This window comes from Pleurodeles waltl, chromosome 7 (assembly GCF_031143425.1).
Source record: "Pleurodeles waltl isolate 20211129_DDA chromosome 7, aPleWal1.hap1.20221129, whole genome shotgun sequence".
In the NCBI taxonomy this organism is placed as follows: domain Eukaryota; kingdom Metazoa; phylum Chordata; class Amphibia; order Caudata; family Salamandridae; genus Pleurodeles; species Pleurodeles waltl.
In genome coordinates this window covers 754,564,420-754,580,343 of record NC_090446.1, presented here as the reverse complement: position 1 = coordinate 754,580,343, position 15,924 = coordinate 754,564,420, and positions in this window count along the sequence as shown.

Below are 15,924 nucleotides of genomic sequence, written 5' to 3'. Positions count from 1 at the left end.
CAGCTGTCTTCCACTGGTTAACCTCTAATCAACTTAAATGCAATGCTGATAAGACTGAATTACTATTCTTTGGTCTTAATGCCCAGGAGTCATGGCAGACCTTCTGGTCATATGATGCCCCCCACCCCTGTGGGTCCTCAGGGAGGAACAGTTAATAAGTTGGGGGTAAAATTCAATGACTGTCTGTTCTTTCAACCACAGATTAAAACAGTAGTACACACATGTTTTGGGCTGCTGCATATTTTAAAAGCATTTTTTTACATTTCCTGTCATTCTCAGCAAGGAAGCTGGTTGTTCTGGCACTTATAACCTTGATGGAAGTGCCCTATATCTAGGTCTTTCCACCCACCTTATTAATGGACTACATGTGGTCCAGATTTCAGTTGTCCCCATTCTCCTGGGCCTTCCTCTGAGAGTGCACATGTGATTGCATTTGGGAGCTCTTCACTAGCTACCAATAAAGAAGAAACTTTTGTTTAAAACACTTGTTATAGTCCACAAGGCACTCCACCATACAGGTTCAGGCTACCCCAGGACAAGGATTAGTTCCTATGTCCCCCCTAGAAATTTGTGATGAGTCAACACCCTCCTGGCAAGAATCCCTCAGATTCACCGCACCAGAGCTGGGGAAGGTCTTTCTCCTTTCCGGTAACTTTTACATGGAAAAAGGTCTCCCTGGAGTTAAGGTCAATTGATGCAATCAATTGACCTTAAGAAAAACTGAAACTTGGCTCTATAATCAGGAATAAACCACACCCTACCCAAGTATAAGTGGGGCTGGGCCCAGCTCCTCCCACCAATCCTGGGAGTGATGGCCCATATAGTCACACCTAACCTCCCCATTGTGTGCGGTTGTCTAGGAGACATACACAAACCCTAAGTTTCAGCTACACATCATCATGTGACCAAGTGTCAGAATCCGTACACCAAATGGCCAACGCAAGAAAATTCTAACTTTCTAAATGTAGAAGTTTTAGAACTGGAATTTTAAATGTGTCTTCACTTTAAGTTAGGATTTTAAATTGTGATTCCAGAGACACCAAACATTATCTGGTCATCTCTTCCCATTTGGAAATTACACTTATAAAATGTAATAAGGCGAGCCCAATGTTATCCTACCTAAGAGATAGGCCTTGAGTTAGTGAACGATCAATGTAAGAGTTTTTCACTATAACACTTAAAATGTAAAAGTACATGGCCTACTTTTAGGCACTCTGCCCTCTGGGCTTTCCAGGATCTACCCTATGGGTGACATAAGTATTAAAAAGGAAGGTTTGGGCCTGGCAAGAGGTTTTGCCATGTGAAATGACAGTTCAAACTGCACACCTAAGCTCTGAAATGGCAGGCCTGAGACATGTTTATAGTGCTACTTAACTGATGGCACAATATGTCCTGCAAGCCCACTTCTAGCATTTAATTTACAGGCTTTGGGCACATTGAGTGGCACCTTACTAGGGCCATACAAGTAAATTAAGTATCCCTTTTGGGAATAAGCCACTGTTATCATGTTTTAAGGAAAGGGCACAAGCACTTCAGCACTGGTTGGCAGTGGTAATGTGCACTGAGTTATAAGGACAGCAAAAACAAAGTTAGCAAAAACAGGAGGTCTGAAGAAAAAAAGGTAGTGGATGCCAGAAATAACCGAGAAGTGAAGAAGAAGGTAATAGCAGCCAATGTGAATTATGCCATGTTTCATACTGGAAGGAGAACATAATTGATGAGTTCAACTTTCTCATGGCACCTGCTGAAACTGCAAAAATAATAAAGACACAAGGTTGGCAGGATACAAATAATCAAAATAGAAGTATCCTCAGGATGAAATTATGTTGTCTCTATGATATCCTTTAAATATCCATATCTACCTTCTGAACCATAGAAAAGAAAAGAAGCACCCTTATCTGGAGTAGAGCCATGCTCAGATATAGCGCTTCACATCTACATGCAGGCTCAGAATACAGAAGGCTACCTTAACCACACATGGAATTTTACGGTTTGCACACCAACTTTTTCACATAAAACACCTACTTCTGTTATGCACTAATAAACCCCTATACAAAAGAATTGACAAGGCACTCCTGAACGTGAAACATAGCTACTATATACCATATGATAATGATAAACAGATGAAGAAAAAACATATCTGGTAATCTACTCACTAACATATGCATTGCGGAGAGCTCATGCAAAATTGGGCTCCTATCATGAATTATATGACAAGGTCCCCATGTTGGACAATGGGTCATTAATGATTGGTGACCACCCAATATCATGGAATACAGGGGATAATGGGAACCTGTGTCTTTGTAAATGATGGAAAATTTAAATCATTTGGGGACCTATGTAATGACCGTACCCCCTCTCGAATCAGGAAATACAATTAGCTGATACACAGTCTACAACAATGCTAAGGACATGACCAGACCCCATAATCTCAGATAAATCAGATGTCAGTAAAACATTTAACACATTGGGTACATTACAAGGGTACTGTCCAAGCTCACTACCAGTTAAGAGTTGAAATCTTCTACAGGCCAATATTTCTCAGGCGTAGGACAGTGGCACAATTGAATAGAACAAGGCTTAGACCTCTGCTTGCTGGTGGTGTGCAAAACCCTACTGCAATATTGTAGATATTTTATGAGAATGTACACTGTCTGGAAATTACTGGAGAGCCATCTAGGAAAGACTGAGTAAATGAATTGTGATATCCAAGAATCCAAATATAGCTGCAAAAGATAGATGCATTACAATCAGCATACAGGACAGCATCAGTGAGGAATTACAAATCTTATGGACATGAGTGTGATAAAGCCTGTCGAAGCAACTGAATAGTTAGCCCCCATAGTTCTTGCCAGAAAGGCAACAGTGATATTTGTCTATGTGTTGACCTGAGTGTTCTCAAATGAATGGCCAGTGTAGATAGAGTCCAGCCTCATAATGTTGTCAAGACAGTCTCTATGCTAGCTGGGGACAAGTATGTCACAACTTTCAATTTAACTGTGACATACTATAAAATAGAGCTTGAAACTTGTTCACAGGAGATGAATGCTTTCATTACACCTATGGGGGCTTAACAATTAAGGAGAATGTCACTTGGTCTTCTTTCCGCAGTCTCTGTATTGGAACAGGTCATGACAAAAGTGTTGCAGGGTATACAAGGCATACCTTGCTATCAGGATGATCTGTTGATTTTTGGCAGTATTATAGACAAACATGATAAAAAGTACATGTTGCTCTAGGAAGGTAAACGGAGTAAGGGTTGACTCTTAAGAAGGTCAAGTGCAAGTTTGGTTTGTGTAAGGTAAACTATTTGGGTCATCTTATTTCTGTAGAGGGTGTCATGCCTCAGAAAGATCTGGTGGGCACGATTGACAAGATGAAACAGCTGTGCTCCAAGTAACAGTTAGCCTCAGTTTTATGCATGGTTGAGTAATATAGTAAATGTATTACATTTATTAAAAACGGTACTAATAAATCAGTTCATTTGAGAGCTTTCCTCAGTAAGAAAGTGGACTTCTTGTGGGATCAAGCATGTCAATACAATTTTATTTTGAAGCTTTAAAAGTGGAGTTGAAAATGCATCATGCTTACAGGGCTTTGTGTCAGGTGACAAGACTTTAATTGTAGGGCTGGGCGGAATTGATGGAGATTCATTTCACAAAATTACAGAAATTACAGTAAAATTCTATGGAAGTCTGCCAAGAGGCAGAGTGGACACCGCAATATTCACTCCAGTACCCCTCAGTCAACTTCCATATTTATGTAAGAACACCCAGTGGTATGCAGAGCATTCTAGTGCAGTGCATATCCCTCTGTGTCTTGCTTAAGTAGATAAGGTCACCAAGGAATAGCGAGTAAACTACAAATGCAGTGCATACCCCTCCGTGACCCTACACAAGTTTGTAAAGACACCAAAGGGTATCCAGTGCAGCACAGTGCAGTACAAACCCCTTGATGCCCTTATAGTTATATAAGGGCACCAAGGGGAATACAGTGCAGGGCACTCAGGGGTATGCCCTGCATTACAGTTCAGTGCATACCTCTTGGTGCCCCTACATAAGCATGTGAGGGCACTGATGGGTATCCAGGGGAATCCACTACAGTGCATACCCCTCAATGCACTTCCATACTTATGTAAGAGCATCAAAGGGTATGCAGTGCACTATAGTGCAGAGCATACCCCGTGATGCTTTTACGTAGGTGTGTAAGGGCACCAAGGAATATCCAGTGCACTACAATGCAGTGCATACCTCTCGGTGACATTACATAAGTTTAAAGAACAAAATGTAGAGGGTCATTATGAACTTGGCAGTGGAAACTGCCATGCCAGCGGCAGTGGAAATTTCCACCACCGGCATGGCGGTCTCGTCCGCCACATAATGAACAGTGGGGACTGCCACAGGCACCCTGACGATGGCGGAATACTTCCTCTGACAGGGCAGCGCCTCTGGATAAAGAACCCGTGTTCCCCCAGCCATTCCCTGGTGGTTTCACGTGGCGGAAGGGGTGCTCCGGGGCCCCCGTGCGCAGCCCCATCGCCCAGGTCACTGCCCGATTTATGGGCAGTGATTTGAGCGATGGGTGCTGCTGCACCCGCTGCACAGGGGGCATCGGCAATGTCCCGGCCCAGCATTCCGCTGGCCCAGCTGAAGGTTGTTTATTGGGCCGACGGGGTCCTTAACAGACTGTAGTGTAGCCATTTTTTAACGTAGCTTTTGCGCGTTTGCTTAAAGTATTAGGCCTCTGTGCATTTTCTTCTATCACACTGCTTAGCTTACTTCAGCACTGGAGTGCTCAAACAATACATTCTTGCTCGCTCTGTGCTTCAGTCAAGGATACAGTCTGGTACATTGCTGATAGACGTGGTAGAAGTTTAGTCTTTAGGGTTCATAGAAAGTACACATTCTTACGTAGGGACGTTTCTTAGAACCCCGGCGTGCGTGTTAGTTATAAAAACACTTCCTCATCCTGGTATACGTGAGAGGGAGATTCCGACCAGGGAACCACAACTAGATGCTGACTGCCCTGTTGCAGATGCTGATCCCGATCACAGGCCTTTATCAGGTATGAGGGTTGATGTCCTCCCGGGGGAACCTGAAAGGCAGGCTTAGAGTTTAACATGCGGGGCTCAAAATAGAACTTAGAAGAGAGAACGTAATCTAGTAGCACTATGATAGCGTTATTCTTATGTTTAACTCTCCTCGTTACTATTTCAATCCTACTGTGTTGTATGGTTCTGGTTATTGCGGCTCACGCCTTGTTATCTAAAATGCAGTTGTTTTATTAAACCAATCTTTAAAACTGAAACTGCCTTTGTCATTTATATATGAGACCACACTGTGTATGAGAGAACTGGTTGGGATCTGAGTGACCACGACTTCCCTGGGAAGCACTAAGATGTCATGCGCTCAGCTGCCCAATTGTCTCTTCCCTTTGGGAGAGATGAGGCACTGCTAGTTAGCCGGAGCTCAACCCGGATTTGGGGTGACAAGAGTCCTTCGCCGTGGGTTAGACTTAGTCCCCCACACTGTGAATGATCCTGCCACCCAAAAATCCCGTAGTCTCATTAGGATAATGAGAGCCTACGCGACAAGACCACCAGCATGAACACGGCAAACCTTCCTGCCATGTTCATAATGAGGGCCTTAATCTGCAGTCATTTTTAAACTTGGAGAGACTGCTCCCTGTTCTATCCCTGTTATAACCAAACCCTTCTGATTCAATTTCACTGGCAGAACAGCAGAATTAATTAGTAATTCCTTGTAATATGAGTAACGCAGGGTTACTAAATTTACCCCAATAACACCAGTGGTATTAATAATGTCACCCAACCCCTACTTAATTGCCACCAATGGATGTTCATAAGGCCTTAGAGCAGACTTGCTGCAATGAAAACAAGGTTTGGAATGTTTGGTCACATGTGCTCAGTGGCTGCTCCTCTGCTAAGATGGAGGTGCGTCGTCCCACTGTTTTGTGCAGTGAAGAAAAGGTAAAAATGAAATGATAATAAGACACCGTTAATATCATTTTATTTTTCCTCAAGAGCAAGGTTAGGGGAGGGCTGGGCTGAGCTGGAGGAGGGCTGGAGGAGGAGTGGAGTGTACCATAAGTGTGCATGACCATTTGACCAGTCATGTGTGCCCAGCAAAACGGTCATGCGCACTTAATATTCCTCCACCCTGCTGTATTGCACAGTTGGGTGGAGAAGAGGCCAGGCTCCCACTCCCAGTTAGAGCTCCGAACCAGGCTGCTCAGACCAATCACAACTCTGCTGTCATGCTGGTGACAGCAGCATTGTGATTGGCTTAGGGGAGTCTTGTAGTCTGTGTGCTTCTGGGAGACAAAAAAGAGAAGAGGACGAAGGAGAGACAGAACTGTCTCTCTTGACAGAAAAGGTAAGTTTTTTAAAAAAAATAGTTTTTATTTTTTTATACCCCCACCTCCGCTGTGTAGTAGCCACCACTTCATGTGCTTCAAAATGTTTGTGAAGGTCTGAGGTTAACTACTCTGTAAATGAGATGGAAGCCCTGGCCATTCTTTCAGCATTGAGAGAGTTCACAAATCCAGTGTGGGGCACCACTTTTAAGGCTTGTACTGATCACAAACCTCTGAAGGAGGTCTTCATTGAGAAGGGTCTGGATTCCATCTTGACAAAGATAAAAAGGCAGGTGATTTTTTTGTTTGCTTTTTTGAGGATTGGTGGATGACATTCAAGGGGTCAGGAATTTTTCATCTGACAGTCTATGGGGGTCATTTTGACCTCGGCGGTCTTTTCTCAAGACCGCCGAGGGACCGCCGTGCGGAATAACGCCTGTGCAGGCAGTTTGCCGCTTGGCCTATTATGACCGTTGCCAGCTCTCCGTCCCTTTACGAACGGAGAGACGCCAACAGCCATACAGACGGGAGGCGGGGAAGTGGAGGTTGCTCCACCTCCACCGCCACGCCAACAGAACACCGCCCAGCGAATCACGTCCTGTGATTCGCCCTGGCCGTGTTCTGTTGGCGGTGTGGTGTCGGCGGAGCTGCCCCCATGGCTCCTGTCCTCTCCCGGAGGATCGACGGACCAGGTAAGTCGATTGTCCGTTAGGGGAGTGGGTGGGGGGGTGTTGTGTGTTGTGTGCGTGCATGGGGGTGTGCGTCTGAGTATGTAGAGGGGGTGTGTGAGTGCTTTTATGCTTGTGAGGGTGATGCATGTTTGGGAATGAGTGCGTGTATGTCTGTGGGTATGTCTGTATGGATGTGTGCGTGTATGTTTGAATGTGGGTGTGCGTGTCTGACTGTGTGTGTGGATGTTGGCATGTATGTCGGGGTGTGTGCGTGTGTGTTGGTGGTGCCTGCATGCGTGTCGGGTGTGTGTGAGTTATGTGATGTTGGGGGTCGGGGTGGGGAGACGGACCCTGCCACCTTTCGGGGGTGGCAGGGGTGGTGGGGGGTGTAGGGGAGTGAGTCGGGGTGGGGTGAGGGGTGGGGGAGACCTCTATCAGTGCCAGGGAAGGAATTCCCAGGCACTGATAGTGCTTACCGTCATGGATTTCATGGCAGTTCAAACCACTGGAAATCCACAGCGGTAAGCCGGGTCCAAATACCGCCAGTGGTATAGTGACGGCCGCCGGGCTGGATACCCAGGTCTCCAGCCCGGCGGTCATCTCCACCCTGGCGGGCGGAACGGAGAACCGGCGGATGACCATGGCGGTAACCGCCATGGTCATAATTCCACAAAGTAAGACCGCCAGCCTGTTGGTGGTCTTACCGCCGGTTCTCCGCCTTCCGCCAGGGTCGTAATGACCCCCTATATCTTTTGATAACTTGTTCAGATAAAGATGATGTCCAAGATGTGTTTACTGAGGAAGAGGTATATGTATGTGTGACATCACATTGTGAGCAATTTCTGAGGAGTTTTGGAAGAGTGAAATAGAGATAGATCCTGTATTGTTGGAAGTAATAAACGCTGCTCTGTTCGTTTGATAGGCAAGGCATGATTCATGATAACATATTAATTATCTATGGGCAAGGGCATGAAATTGAGAGGTACTAGGCGAATACCTCTTGTAGGTCTGAGGAGTATTGTGACTCAGGCTCATGAAGTTCACATGAGCATAGTTAAGACCAAGGAAACATTGTGAAGTAGTTTTCAGTGTCCTGGAATGGATAATCAGGTAGAGCAGGCTGTCAGAGGGTGTCTAGAATGTAAAATAGTGATAGGGTTTTAGCACCTCAACCTTGTACCTTTGATTTGGTGGAACTCACCAGTCATCCTTGGGAAGAAATTGCCATTGAGGAGTTGGACACTTAAGTAGGGAGCATCAAACACCTTAGCTTTTGGTACTTCTGAATTTATGCTCAAGGTAGGTGGAAGTGGCATATGTGCATGATATTACTGCTTCAGGGGTTATCAAATGTTTGGAAGATGAATTTAAAAAAGGGATTTTTCCTAAATTAATTCCATAAGACAATGGTTCTAGTGTAATGGTAGAATATTTTTGTGCCATCTATGATGAGAAAATCTGTCTATTATTCAGAAACAATGAGTCAGTGGAGAGATTGAACAGGATGATGAAGGAGAGTATTCAAATAGCCAGAGTGAACAGTTTGGACAGGAAAAGGGATTACAAAGGAGAATCACTGCTTATCACACATCTTTAAACTCCTCTCCAGGGAAGATTTCTTTTGAGCTCTTTTGAGAAAGATCACCGAAGCACTAAACTGTGCCCAGGGTGGATGAATTGAGAAAAAGGGGTGAAGTTCAGTGGAGTAGGTAGTTGGGACGATACAAAGATAGAAAATAAATGGAAGACACATTTCGACTAACGGAAGTGTGTCAGGAATTTACATGCTAAAGTGGGTGATTGTTCCAAGAGAAGAGCTCCTCTTGGGTGTGTCCAGTTGTTTAATTTCACTCAAAGAGCTCCAAAGACATTCATGAAAATAGCCAAAATTAATTCTAACCTAAACTATTGATTACAATCTCATGAAAATATTTACTCCATCACTTTTTACCACCCAACAAAGATGACCATTTACCTGAGAAATACTCTCATGAGAATTCTCCTTCACTTCTTTTGTTTGTCCTTTCATCACCTTGTTCCTGAAACATTTGATAAAATGCCTTTTCTTGCCAAAGCCACACTAATTTCTTGCGGTTATGGTGGTGGTGCTGGTGGCGGTGCAGGCAGTGGTGGGGGAAGGCTCCAGCCCTTCCCCTGCAGCCTGGGACGGCTGCCCACTGGGGCTGCTGCTGCTGGTGGTGGTGCTGTTGGTGGTGCTGGTGGCGGTGCAGGCAGTGGTGGGGAGAGGCTCCAGGCCTTCCCCTGCAGCCTTGGACAGCTGCCCGCTGGTGCTGCTGCTGCTGGTGGCGGTGCTGGTGGTGGTGGGGGAGGCTCCTGCCCTTCACCTGCAGCCTCGGACGGCTGCCCACTGGAGTTGCTGCTGCTGGTGGCGGTGCTAGTGGCAGTGCTGGTGGCAGTGCAGGCAGTGGTGGGGGGAGGCTCTAGCCCTTCCCCTGCAGCCTCGGATGGCTGAACTGCCATGGTTGGTGGTGGGGACTCAGAATTAGTCCCAGCACCAGGCCTCCTGTCCTTCCTGCCTGCAGGTGCAGGTCCCTTCCCTTCCCTTTCACAGCTGGTGGTGCCTCCTTGCCCTTCCACTTGGCAGCTGGTGGTGCCTCCTTGCCCTTCCCTTTGGCAGCTGGATGTGCCTCCTTGCCCTTCCCTTTGGCAGTTGGTGCAGGCACACTTTCAGTGCTGAAGGTTGGTTCCGTGGAGCCTCTCCCATATGCAGTAGCTGCCGACACTACGGTGGCCGTGGACTGGGTGGCTTAGGTGCTCGCCTGGGTTCTGACCTCCCTGGCCCGATATGAAGGATGGGGGTGGGGGGGGGTAGGGAAGAGGTCAATGGTGTAGAGGAAAAGCTTCTTTGGGACACTGGGGTGGGAAGAGGGAGAAGGTTTGGAAGTGGAGGAAGAGCAAGTGGTTGTAGGAGGTATCAGTCTGCTGCAGGTGCATGGGCTGGATGCTGTTGTGAGGTGGATGGCTGTTCGGAGTCTGAGTGCTTGCATTTGTGTACTTTGGGAGGAGGGGGGAAAAACAGAGTGTGAGAGGACACAGGGGACGTGTGCATGGATGTGGGTGTTGTGACTGCCAGTGAGGGGTGTGTAGTGATAGGCGTGATGGTGATGGAGGTAGTGGATGAGGATATAGTGCATGCAGGTGTAAGTAGAGAAGCTACTGGGAGGGTGGTGGACGAGGAGGAGGGGGACACAGTGAAGGCAGTGGATGTTGGTATGTCTGATTCTGGATGGTGTATGTGTGAGTGCCTGTGGGACGATGTGTGGTGCTTGTGTTTGCCTCAGCCACTCCTGTGTGTTTTCTAGGGTGCATGCTGGTCTGATGTGTGCTTGGGATAGGTTGGGGTTGAGGGGAATGGGACAGGGTAGAGGAAGTTGGAGGATGGAGGCTAGAAACAGGGACAATGGCTGCCATCAGGGAGGAGGCCAGAGCCTGGATTGATCTCTGTTGGGCCGCCATGCTAGAGTGAATGCCCTCCAGGAATGCATTTGTTTATTGCAAATGGGCTGCCAGCCCCTGGATGGCAGTCACTATGGTTGACTGCCCAAGAGAGATGGATAAAGGAGGTCAATAGCCTCCTCACTCAGGGCAGCAGGGCTACCTAGGGCAGAGCCTGAGGTGCCTGGGGCGAAGGAGATGCCCACCCTCCTGGGTGAGCGGGCACGGGAAACACGCTGAGGGGCTGCTGAGAGGGCGGTGCTGGTAGAGGGGTGGCGGCTGTACCTGTAGTTGGGGTGGGCACAGAGATGTCCGCCACCACCAGGGAGCTTCCATTGGAGGAGGTATCACTGCCAGAACAGTCCTCTCCAGTCTCCGCTGTGGTGCTCACCTCGCACTCCGTCCCACCGGTGCACTCACCGTTGGTGGATTCAGCCTCCTGGGCCCTGTGGGATGCAGTTCCCTCTGTTGCTGGTGCCTCTGCTCCTCCGCCGGATGATGCTAATAAATAAAAGGACAGGATGACAAAACAAAAAGGGGAGGATAGACAAAGGATACACTTGGTCAGTGGCAGCAAAAACACCACCGTTGGCATACACAACACACACACACACACACACACACAGGGAACAGCCCTATACACTACACATAGCACTACCAGACACAATGCTAGTCACCAGGCCATGGACAGGAATACCTAATGCCAATAGCAGCATACCTGAAACCCACAGACCCCTGCCCAGCAGTGGATGCCTACTAGCTAGGTAGGAGGTGGTTTTCATCAGCCACTGCCCAACACGGGACCTATCCTGCAATGTCCAGCCTGGCCTATGGGCACCCACAGACCCACATCCCCCACCAGGAGACCACCCCACCACGCGCAAGTAGTATTTTGGGAAACTGTACTCACCCCCTTGTGGCTGCTGTGATGCCCTCAAGTGCCCATCTAGGTCTGGGAGGCCACCGCCAGTATGAGGGCCATCAGGGGGGTCAGGGTTCGACAGGCACCCCTTCCTAATGAGAGGCCTTCCCCAGCTGGGCCTCCGCCATCTTCCTTGCACAGCGTTTCAGGTCCTCCCACCCTTTGCGACAGTGGGTGCTCTGCCTGCCGTAGACCCCCAGGATCCGCACGTCCTTGGCAATGGCACGTCATATACCTTTTTTCTGATGGGCACTGACCTGCAGGATAAGAAGCATAGAAAAAGGTGTCAGTCATACCGTCCGACCTGTCACAATCATGGCCCACTTTAGCCCTCCCATCCGCTTACGCACTGCTCACCATACATGCAGCACACTGTCCAGAACTCTTCCACCAACTCCAGTACACGAGGCCCTCACACACAACACTCCATGCATTCATGCCCCTTGCATCGTGCTCACAGTGTACTCACCTGTTGGTCTGGAGGCCCCTACAGCACTCGGTAATGGGGTAGGACCCCATCCACCAGTCTCTCCAAACCTGCAGCGGTGAAGGCAGGGGCCCTTTCCCCAGTGACATGAGCCATGGTCGATTCCAGACACAGGTAACAGCAGCACTTGCAGTGTAGTTCCTCTCCTGTTGAAGGTCAGGTAGCAAGTGAGTGAACAGAAAATGGCGGTCACGTCCATGACGGTGTGTACCGTCACTGCCGGTGTACATCACTATTGGCCACTGTAACCCATAGGGTCCAATGACAACCAATGAGGAGTTGCACGGCAGTACTTGACCGCCTCCCGCAATGGCACACAACATCAGCAGCATTACCTCATTTCCACATCTCCATCCACACAGGACAGTCAGATGCCATTTGTGGGGGGGCAGGCCATGGCACCGTACTGCGTCACAGTACACCTAGGCACCACTTAGGCCTATCCAACAATATACTGTTACAGTCACAACATGCAATGCAGTGTAGTGTTTGGAAATGTAGAATACTGACCAGCTGCTCACCCTTTTGCCCCCTAGTTTACAACTGCTGTGGATGAATAGGAAATGGAGACATCCCCGCGTGTACAGACCCCTGGTGTACTTGGCACATTATCCTCACCTATAGACTGGACAGGGCCACAATCACAGAGCTGTGTGCCAAATTGGAGCCTGACCTGATATCTGCTATTTGTCACCCCACCGGTATCCCCCCTCCTGTGCAAGTCCTATCTGCGCTCCGTTTCTTGGCAACTGGCTCCTTCTAAGTGACAGTGGGCTTGGCAGCAGGAATGTCTCACCCAATGTTCTCAATAGTGCAGACCAGAGTGTTGGTTGTCCTGATTAAACACATGCACAACTACATTGGTTTCCCCCAGGTGGAGGATTTGGCCACAGTGAAAGCTGACTTCTATAAAATGGGACATATCCCCAACATTATTGGGGCTATTGATGGTACACATATTGCATTTGTCCCCCCCCCCTCGGAGAAATTAACAGGTGTTCAGAAATCGAAGAGCTTCCACTCGATGAATGTGCAGATAGTGTGCCTGGCAGACCAGTACATCTCCCATGTCAATGCTAAGTATCCTGGGTCTGTGCATGATACCTACATCCTGAGGAATAGCAGCATCCCATATGTGATGGCTCAACTCCAGAGGCACCGGGTATGGCTAATAGGCGCGCCCATGGTTCACACTCAGTTGGTGTTGGTGTATGGGTATAGTGTAGGCCATACAGGTTAGTGTTTGGCTAATAGGTATATCTTGATATTTGCAGGTGACTCTGGTTACCCCAACCTCTCATGGCTACTGACCCCTGTGATGAATCCCAGGACAAGGTCAAAGGAACGTTATAATGAGGCACATGGGCGAACAAGAAGAATCATAGAAATGACTTTCGGCCCCCTGAAGGCCAGGTTTTGTTGCCTCCATCCAACTGGTGGATTCCTGTACTACTCACCGAAGAAGGTCTGCCAGATAATCGTGGCATGCTGCATGTTGCATTACCTTGCCTTACGTCGCCAGGTGCCTTTTCTGCAGGAGGATGAGGCTGGAGATAGGTGTGTGGCAGCAGTGGACCCTGTGGACAGTGAAGATGAGGAGGCAGAGGATGAGGATGAGGACAACAGAACAGCTATTATATGACAGTACTTCCAGTGACACACAGGTAAGACACTGTAACTTCACTTTGCATTGACAGTTTTAAATTTGACATTGTACATGGCAGGCAGATTCTCCCAATTCTATGGCCAATTATTGTACCCTTTGGCATCTCTATTTTCAGATATCTGTGCCCCACTCTGGCACCTGGTGTGTTGACTGCAGCCAACTACAGGTCATTCCTTTGTATACATTAATGTACAGTTGTATTGCAGATTTTAAACCTCGTTAAACTAATACATAGTTAAATCATTTGACAGAGTCCATACTTGTATTTATTCAAATGGTGTTTATTTAAGTGCTAATAAGTAGCGGGGTATGTGCAATGGGCTGGGGTGATGGTGGAGGAAAGTCCAGGATATATTCCACTCTATTTGTATCACAGGTGCATTGTCCGAGGGGGAATAGGTAGTGGAGCAATGGCAGTTCAAGGTGGACAGGGTGACAGAGTGGGACACAAAGGTGACAATCATGAGAGTCTTATTTCCTTGAGGGGGTCTTGGCAATATTCTCTGGCTTCTTTCTGGATTGCAGGGACTGTTTGTAGGGTGGTTCTCCTTCTGCAGAGGAGGGGTGCTAGTGGCCTGTTGGTCCTGTGGCGGGGCCTCCTGTCTACTAGCGGCAGCGGAGGTGGAGGGCTGTTCATTAGTGTGGCTAGTGTCAGGGGCCCGGTGGTGTGCCACTGCCTCCCTTATGGTGTTGGCCATGTCTGCCAGCACCCCTGCAATGGTGACCAGGATGGTGTGGACGTCCTTCAGGTCCTCCCTGATCCCCAGGTACTGTCCCTCCTGCAGCCGCTGGGTCTCCTGCAACTTGTCCAGTATCTGGCCCATCATCTCCTGAGAATGGTGGTATGCTCCCAGGATGTTGGTGAGTGCCTCCTGGAGAGTCGGTTACCTGGGCCTGTCCTCCTTTGTCACACAGCAGTCCTCCCAGCTTCCTTGTTGTCCTGTGCCTCTGTCCCCTGAACTGTGTGCCCACTGCCACTGACCTCAGGACCCTGATGGTCCTGTGTTAGTGGGGTTACCTAGGGTCCCTGTAGTGATGGACACACTGCTGATTGACGTGTCCTGGGGACAGAGGTGTGGGCCCGCTGGGTGGGTGCTGTGCTGCTATTTCCTGGGGGAGGAGGCTCTATGGTGGTGTGAGACTGTGCCTGGGTAACTGAGTGTCCAGAGGTCCCTGATGGGCCAGGTTGGTCATCCAGATCCAGGTGACCAGAGCTGCTGTCATCACTGTGGGCCTCTTCTGTGGGGAGACTGGATGTTGCTGGCACCTCTTCTCCGGTGACATTGGCTGGGGTACCTATGGGGATGTAAATGCAGTGTTGATGTTTCTGTGTGTGACATATTGTGCATGGGTGGGTTGCCCTTTATGGTTGTTATTGCCCTGGCAGCTTTTCCTTGTGTGAGTAGTGATTTTCTCTAATGTGCATGCTTTAGTGATGGGTGTCCATGCAGCGACGTGAGTGATGTTCATGGATTGGTGATGGATGCAGGGCTTGGTAATGGGATAGGTGGTTTGTGACGGTGGGGTGTATGTGAGGTGGTGGGGTGATGGGGGTGAGGGCCAGAGTGGGGGTATGTTATGGCATGCAAGTAGGGGGGTGAAAGTAGTGAAGAGTTGACTTACCAGAGTCCAGTCCTCCAGTTACACCTGTTAGGCCAGAACGTAGCTTCCCCCGTAGGTCGTTCCACCTCTTCCTGATGTCATCCCTTGTTCTGGGGTGCTGTCGCACGACGTTGACCTTGTCCACGATTCTCCGCCATAGCACCATCTTCCTAGCAATGGATGTCTGCTGTACCTGTGATCCGAATAGCTGGGGCTCTACACGGATGATTTCCTCCACCATGACCCTTAGCTCTTCCTCTGAGAACCTGGGGTGTCTTTGTGGTGCCATGGGTGTAGTGTGTGTGGTGTGTGTGAGGGTGTGTGAGGTGATGTGTTGGGGTGTGTGCTGAAAGGTGCATGGATGGTGTATGGGTGATGGTGTTCTGTGGCTCTGGTTCTGTGGGTGTTCTTGGTGTCTTGCTCTCTCTGGGTTGTGGGTAGTGTGTGTGTTTTATTTTGGTGTGGGTGTGGTGTGTGTATGTGTGTCAGGTGTGTGCAGTTTGAATTGTCCAATGTAGTGTTGTTTTCTTAGGTTGTGTGTATTTTGAGCGCGGCAGTTTGTACTGCCAATGGTTTACCATGGTTCAATGTCCACTGCAGTGATTCGTGGGTCATAACGCTGTGGGTGTAGTTCTGTTGTCGGAACGGTCTGGGTTTTACTACCGCCAGTTTATCACTGATCTTTGGTCTGGCGGACTTGTGCGTGTGGCTGTATAGTGATGGATTGCTATGTGTGGGTCATAAT